The following is a 6,736-nucleotide window of genomic DNA, read 5'->3' as shown; positions in this document are numbered from 1 at the left end:
CCACCGCCACAAGGATGAAAAGATACCCATAAGAATTAGGGAAGGGACCCATGAAATCAATGCCCCAAACATCAAACAACTCCACAATAAGGATCGGGTTCAGCGGCATCATATTCCTTCTTCCAATGCTCCCCAACTTCTGGCATCTATCACAGGCTGAACAGTAGGCATGGGCATCACGAAAGATGGAGGGCCAATAGAATCCACTTTGAAGAATCTTCGCCGCAGTCTTTTTAGAACTGAAGTGGCCTCCACATGCATGATCATGGCAAAAAGATAGGACATTTTGCTGGTCATTTTCAGGAATGCATCTCCTTATAATCTGATCTGGGCAGTATTTGAACAGGTAAGGATCATCCTAAAAGAAGTACTTCGCCCCAGCCAAGAATTTTGATTTGTCTTGCCTAGTCCAATGTGATGGCATTTGGGCAGTGACAAGGTAGTTCACTATGTCTGCGAACCATGGTGCATGATTTTGAGAGATGTGCATAAGTTGTTCATCAGGGAATGTCTCAGCAATCGACACAACATTTTCATTGAAGTCGACAACCAGCCTAGATAGATGGTCAGCTACCACATTCTCAGAACCCTTCTTGTCCCGAATTTCAATATCAAACTCTTGCAGCAACAGAATCCACCGGATGAGACGAGATTTAGCATCTTTCTTTGACAATAGATATTTTAGTGCAGCATGATCCGAGTAGACTAAGACTTTAGACCCTAGCAAGTAAGATCTAAACTTATCCAGAGCAAACACTACAGCTAACAACTCCTTTTCAGTAGTGGAGTAGTTAAGTTGTGCATCATTCAGAGTCTTGCTGGCATAGTATATGACATGCGGAATCTTCTCTACTCGCTGACCCAAAACGGTTCCCATAGCATAATCAGAGGCATCACACATTATCTCGAACGGAACCCCCCAATTAGGTGGTTGAATGATTGGTGTAGAAGTTAAGGTCTTTTTCAGAATCTCAAAGGCTGTTTGGCACTTGTCATTGAAGTCAAAAGGAACATCTTTTGCCAATAGATTACATAGAGGTCTTGCTATCTTGCTGAAGTCCTTGATGAATCTTCTGTAGAACCCAGCATGTCCCAGAAATGACCGAACCTCCTTAACTGTCCGCAGGGGCGGAAGGTTAGATATCAGATCAACCTTAGCTCTGTCAACCTCAATACCTTTGTGGGAAATTACATGCCCTAAAACAATTCCTTGTTTCACCATGAAGTGGCATTTTTCCCAATTCAGAACCAAATTCTTCTCCTTGCACCGTCCAGCACCAATGTGAGATGATGTAGACATTCCCTAAATGATGAACCAAAGACTGAGAAGTCATCCATGAAGATCTCCAAGTGACGTTCAACCATATCTGAAAAGATGCTGATCATACATCGCTGAAAAGTGGCGGGTGCATTGCACAATCCAAACGGCATACGGCGATAGGCAAACGTACCGAACGGACAAGTGAAAGTAGTCTTCTCTTGATCTTCGGGGTCTAGTGGAATTTGGTTGTAGCCGGAGTAACCATCAAGGAAACAGTAGTACTCATGGCCTGCCAATCTCTCCAACATCTGATCGATGAAAGGTAGAGGAAAATGGTCTTTTCTTGTCACGGCATTTAACTTCCTGTAGTCAATGCACACTCTCCATCCTGACTGCACACGAGTGGGGACCAACTCATTTTCCTTGTTCTTGATAACTGTAATCCCTGCCTTCTTCGGCACCACATGAATGGGACTCACCCATTTGCTGTTAGAGATTGGGTATATGATTCCCGCATCCAGAAGTTTAATTACCTCTGCTCGAACTACCTCTTGCATGGTCGGATTCAACCGTCTCTGTGGCTCGCGAGAAGTTTTAGCATTTTCTTCCAGATGAATCTTATGCATCACTACTGTAGGGCTGATTCCTTTGATATCTTCTATTGACCACCCGATTGCTTCTTTATGCTCTCTCAAAACTTCTAACAGCTCATGTTCCTAATCACTATCCAAATCTGCAGCAATGATCACAGGCAGAGATTCTATAGGATCCAGATACTTGTACTTCAGGGTGTCTGGTAGAGGCTTCAACTCCCGCTTGACAGGCTCAACTGCTAATGAAGATGGATCAGGGGACGATGTCAAAGTAATTTCTGTAGTCTCCATCTTTATCTCAGGCGTTGAGTCTAACAAGGCATCAGCTTGTTCCAATAAAGTGTCTAGTGCCATGTCACTTTCCAGTGCAATCAGGCATTCTCCCAAGGGGTCTTCAATATCTGGTTCATTGACAGTTTTCTCTACTATCTCCTCAATTAAGCATGTGCTTCTGACCTCCTCATACTCAAATGGCTGCTTGCTGATATCAAAGATGTTCAGTTCCACTGTCATGTTTCCAAATGATATCTTCATGACTTCAGTTCTACAGTTGATTAGGGCATTAGCCGTAGCTAAAAAGGGACGCCCTAATATGATTGGAACTTGAATTTCTACATTTTTCGTCTCTGTATCTAGGACAATGAAGTCCACAGGGTAGTAGAACTTATCAACTTTGATCAGCACGTCTTCAATAATTCCCCTTGGAACCTTCACAGATCTGTCAGCCAACTGAAGTGTAATTGAAGTGGATTTCAACTCTCCCAATCCCAACTGAACAAATATTGAATATGGCAGTAGATTTACACTGGCCCCCAAATCCAACAGAGCTTTCTCAACTCGATTGTCACCAATCTTGCAAGCAATGGTAGGACATCCAGGGTCCTTATACTTTACAGGCATCTTGTATTGCAAGAGAGAGCTGACCTGCTCAGTCAGAAAAGCTTTCTTGGGGACGTTCGTCTTTCTCTTGATGGTGACCAAATCCTTCAGAAATTTGGCATAAGAAGGCACTTGCTGGATGGCATCTAGGAATGGAATGTTTATCTGCACTTGCTTGAACACTTCCAAAATATCATCGAACTTCGAGCTCTTCTTTGGCGGTTTCAGCCTTTCTGGATATGGAGCTTTGGGTATATACTTTTTGGAAGGATCCTCAGTAATCGGAATGGCAATGTCCGGTCCTGTGTCTTCCGCAGGCTTGTCCAGGTTTTCCTTCTCTTCTGCAGCCTTAGTGGCCTCTTCAGGCATGACCACTTGATTATCCACCTGTTTGCCTGACCTCATAGTGGTGATGGCTTGTACATGCTCCTGACCATGCATAGAGGCAGAGGAACTTCCAATCACAAATTGCCCTTTTGGGTTAGGCACGGGTTGACTAGGGAACTTCCCTCTTTCTCTTTCCCCCGCTTGATTTGCTATCTGGCCAACTTGTCCTTCTACCTTGATCATAGCCTGCTTAAGTTCTTGTATGTCTCTGTTGTTGGCCATGTTGGAATTCCTCATTTCCTGTACGGCTTGATTGGTGAAACCTTTTAGCTCTTGTATATCTTGGGAATTGCTCAGGGTAGTATTCTTCATATCTTGCTTTATCTCTTGTATGTTCTTATCCATTGATTGCATGAATGCTTTCATCATGTCTTCCAGTGATGACTGTGGTGCAGGCACTTGAGTGGTAGACTGATAAACAGGCGGTTGAGCTTGGTGAGATGGCCTGAACTGATTTTGAGCTTGAGTGGAGGTATCTCTTTGGTTCAATGGTTGATTCTGCTTCCAAGAGAAATTTGGGTGATTCCGCCACCCTGGATTGTACGTTTTAGAAAACGGTCTAGTGGTGGGTTTTCTGCAGTCATTGAAGGCATTGACTTGCTCAGTTGGGTACTCTGTTGACAAAGTTGGGCAATTTTGAGTGAAGTGCGTTTGACTATCACATAACCCGCATGCATCAACTTGGTAAGTATCTGCTACATTCACTGGTTTGTTTAAGACCATAGTGTCAAACTGACGCCTGAGAACCTTGAACTCCTCCCTTAATTCAGCATCATTCCTCACCTCATAAATGCCTCATGTCTTGGGAGTGGGTTGTTGTCTGTCCTAACTATCTTGAAAATCCCATTGTTGTCCTCGTTCAGCCATTTCGTCTAAAGTTTTATAGGCTTCATCCCCAGTAAGACTTAAGAATTCTCTACCATTCATCGTCTCAAGCGAGTTTCGCTCACTTGGTGTTAGTCCCCTATAGAAAATTTGAACTAGCACCTCATTCTCAAACCCGTGGGGTGGGCATTTTATAGTAAGCTCTTTAAACTTCTCCCAACTATCGGTGAATCTTTCCCCTTCTTTTTGTCTGAAATTGGTGATCTGTAGACGGAGGGCATTGATTTTGGAAATTGGGAAGAACTTGTGGTAAAACTTGCTTTGCAACATATCCCAAGAAGTGATAGATCTAGGCCTATTGTTGAGTAGCCAGGATTTCGCCCTATCATGTAGGGACAGAGGGAATAACCGAAGGTGCACCGCTTCTGCTGGGGCATTTTGTGTATTAACAATGTCGCAAATTTCCAAAAAAATCCTCACATGAACATATGGATCCTCATTCTCTAATCCTCTAAATGCAGGAAGGTGACCTATTGTACTCGGCGTCAGCTCGAAGCGAGTAGCTGGCAACACTATACATGACGGTGTGTTGGTAATGTTGGGTACGAACAGCTCCCTAAGGGATCTAGGTTGATTTCGTTCTCCCATCTTAACAGACTTTTCCAAATCAGACTCGGAACTTTGAGAATTGGTGGGTGAGTTTGGTGGCTGTCTTAGATTCTCTCTCGCTGTTCTTTCAATTTCAGGATCAAAAGCGTTTAACTCCAGATTTAAAGCCCTACGACCGAACATGCAAATAGGAACTAACAAGCTAACAAGCTAACAAACTAATAAACTAAAAACTGAAATGAATTGAACTAAATTAAATTATATTAAACTAACTAAACACAATTGCAAGCAGAAATTAATTTAAACAGAAACTAAAAACTCACAAAAAAGGACCAAAAGATTTTGGCAAAAATCTACTGAACTATTGCGGTTGCTGTCTTGGCTAAAAGTGTGCTCGATCGTAGCAGGGCTGTAACACAAACAAAACAACAACAAAAAACAAAAAGAAAAATCTTTTTTTTTTAAAAAAAAAAATTTGTATTAGTAACACAAATAAAACAAAACAAATTGCAGAAAAATAAAATCCTAATTATAACTAGTAGAAGAATAAAACGGATCTAGAAATAAATTGGTTTCAAAAAATAAACAATTCCCCGGCAACGGCGCCAAAAAACCGCTTTGAGTAAGATCTCCTTTCCAGCCTGTGACAACAATTTTACTTTCCAATCTCCAAGGCGTCGACTTACTTTGTCTTTAATGCCTTTGAATGCCTGATTGCGGGATTTGCCTACAAGAGCCGGTAGGCCAAGGTACTTGTCATATCTCTGATTTTCTGAAATCCAAGACAATTCCAATATCGCCTTCTTCTGTTCCGGGGGAGTATTGCGACTAAAGAATATCGACGTTTTGGCCTGATTTAACCGTTGCCCAGATGCCTTCTCGTACATAGATAGAATTTTTGTCAAGCGATGCCAATGAGTCGGGGTCGCCTTACCAAAAAGTAAGCTATCGTCTGCAAAGAAAAGGTGGTTTATCCGAGGTCCTTTTTTGGAAGTAGGGACGCCGGGCAAATCACCATTTCTTTCGGCCTGTGCTAAAAGGGAACTGAGAGCTTCTGCACATAACAAAAACAAATAAGGTGAAATGGGATCCCCTTGACGGATACCCCTTGAGGGGGTAATCTTGCCTGTAGGGGATCCGTTCACAAGGACCTCATAGGTAACTGAGCTCACACACATCATAATCATGTTGATCCATCGCCTATCAAAGCCCATCCGACACATAACAGCCTCCAAAAAATCCCATTCCACCCTGTCATAGGCTTTGCTCATATCGAGCTTTACAGCCATATAACCCACTTTACCCCACATCCTCGAGTGCATCGTATGTAACGTCTCATAAGCGGCCAAAATGTTGTCCGTTATAAGTCGGCCAGGTATGAATGCACTTTGAGTATTAGAAATGATTTCAAGGAGCACCACTTTGAGTCTATTTGCAAGGGTTTTGGATATCAGCTTATAAAGTACATTGCATAGACTAATTGGCCGGAATTCGGTCACACAAGATGGGTTAGCATTTTTCGGAATTAAAGCAATATACGTCAAATTGAGTTCTTTATTCAGGCAACCATTATTTAAAAAATGGATTACATTTTGGCTAACCTCTCCTCCAATAGATGCCCAATTTTTTTGGAAAAAACTAGCTGAAAAACCATCCGGGCCAGGTGCTTTTAGGGGGTCCATTTGCATGAGTGCTCTCCCCACCTCTTCAGCCGTGAACTCCTATAGAAGTGAGTCGTTCATGGCTGGTGTGACGCATGGTTCCATGGACGTTAGGACTGGCTCCAATTGTCTAGGTCCACTAGTGGTGAACAGCTCTTGAAAGTATCGGACAAAAGCATCACCAATGCTTGTTTGGGTGTCCCATCTACTTCCTTGAGTATCTGAAATTTCCAACAGCCTGCTTGATTTTTTCTTTTGACTTGCACAGGCGTGAAAGTACCTAGAGTTCTTGTCCCCAAATTTCAGCCAAGCTTCCTTCGCTCTTTGTCGCCAATAGAGGTCATCTTCAGATTGTGTCGCCGCCAATTCAGATTTAAGTCTGGAAATTTTATGGCTAGCCGTGGCTTCTGAACTTGATTGGGCAGTAAGCAATTCTGCAGAGAGTTGCTTTATTTTCTGTTCCACATGCCTCCCATTCTTCCTCTGCCACTCCAACATACCCTGCTTGCTGGCATTTAATT

General features: G+C 42.7%; 1 non-coding gene and 1 pseudogene across 1 annotated transcript; one reads left to right on the top strand and one right to left on the bottom strand.

The window, feature by feature from the left end:
* The window catches only part of LOC132187884 (uncharacterized), a 10,015-nt pseudogene extending 4,139 nt beyond the window's left edge, over positions 1 to 5,876 (bottom strand).
* Positions 4,118 to 4,224, top strand: LOC132188876 (small nucleolar RNA R71). The gene has a single exon (XR_009440936.1). It is a non-coding gene; the product is annotated as a small nucleolar RNA R71 (small nucleolar RNA).
* Positions 5,877 to 6,736: the final 860 nt, after the last annotated feature.

This window comes from Corylus avellana, chromosome ca7 (genome assembly GCF_901000735.1).
Source record: "Corylus avellana chromosome ca7, CavTom2PMs-1.0".
Lineage (NCBI taxonomy): Eukaryota > Viridiplantae > Streptophyta > Magnoliopsida > Fagales > Betulaceae > Corylus > Corylus avellana.
Note: the sequence above shows the minus strand (reverse complement) of the source record. Positions and strands in the feature narration are given on the sequence as shown.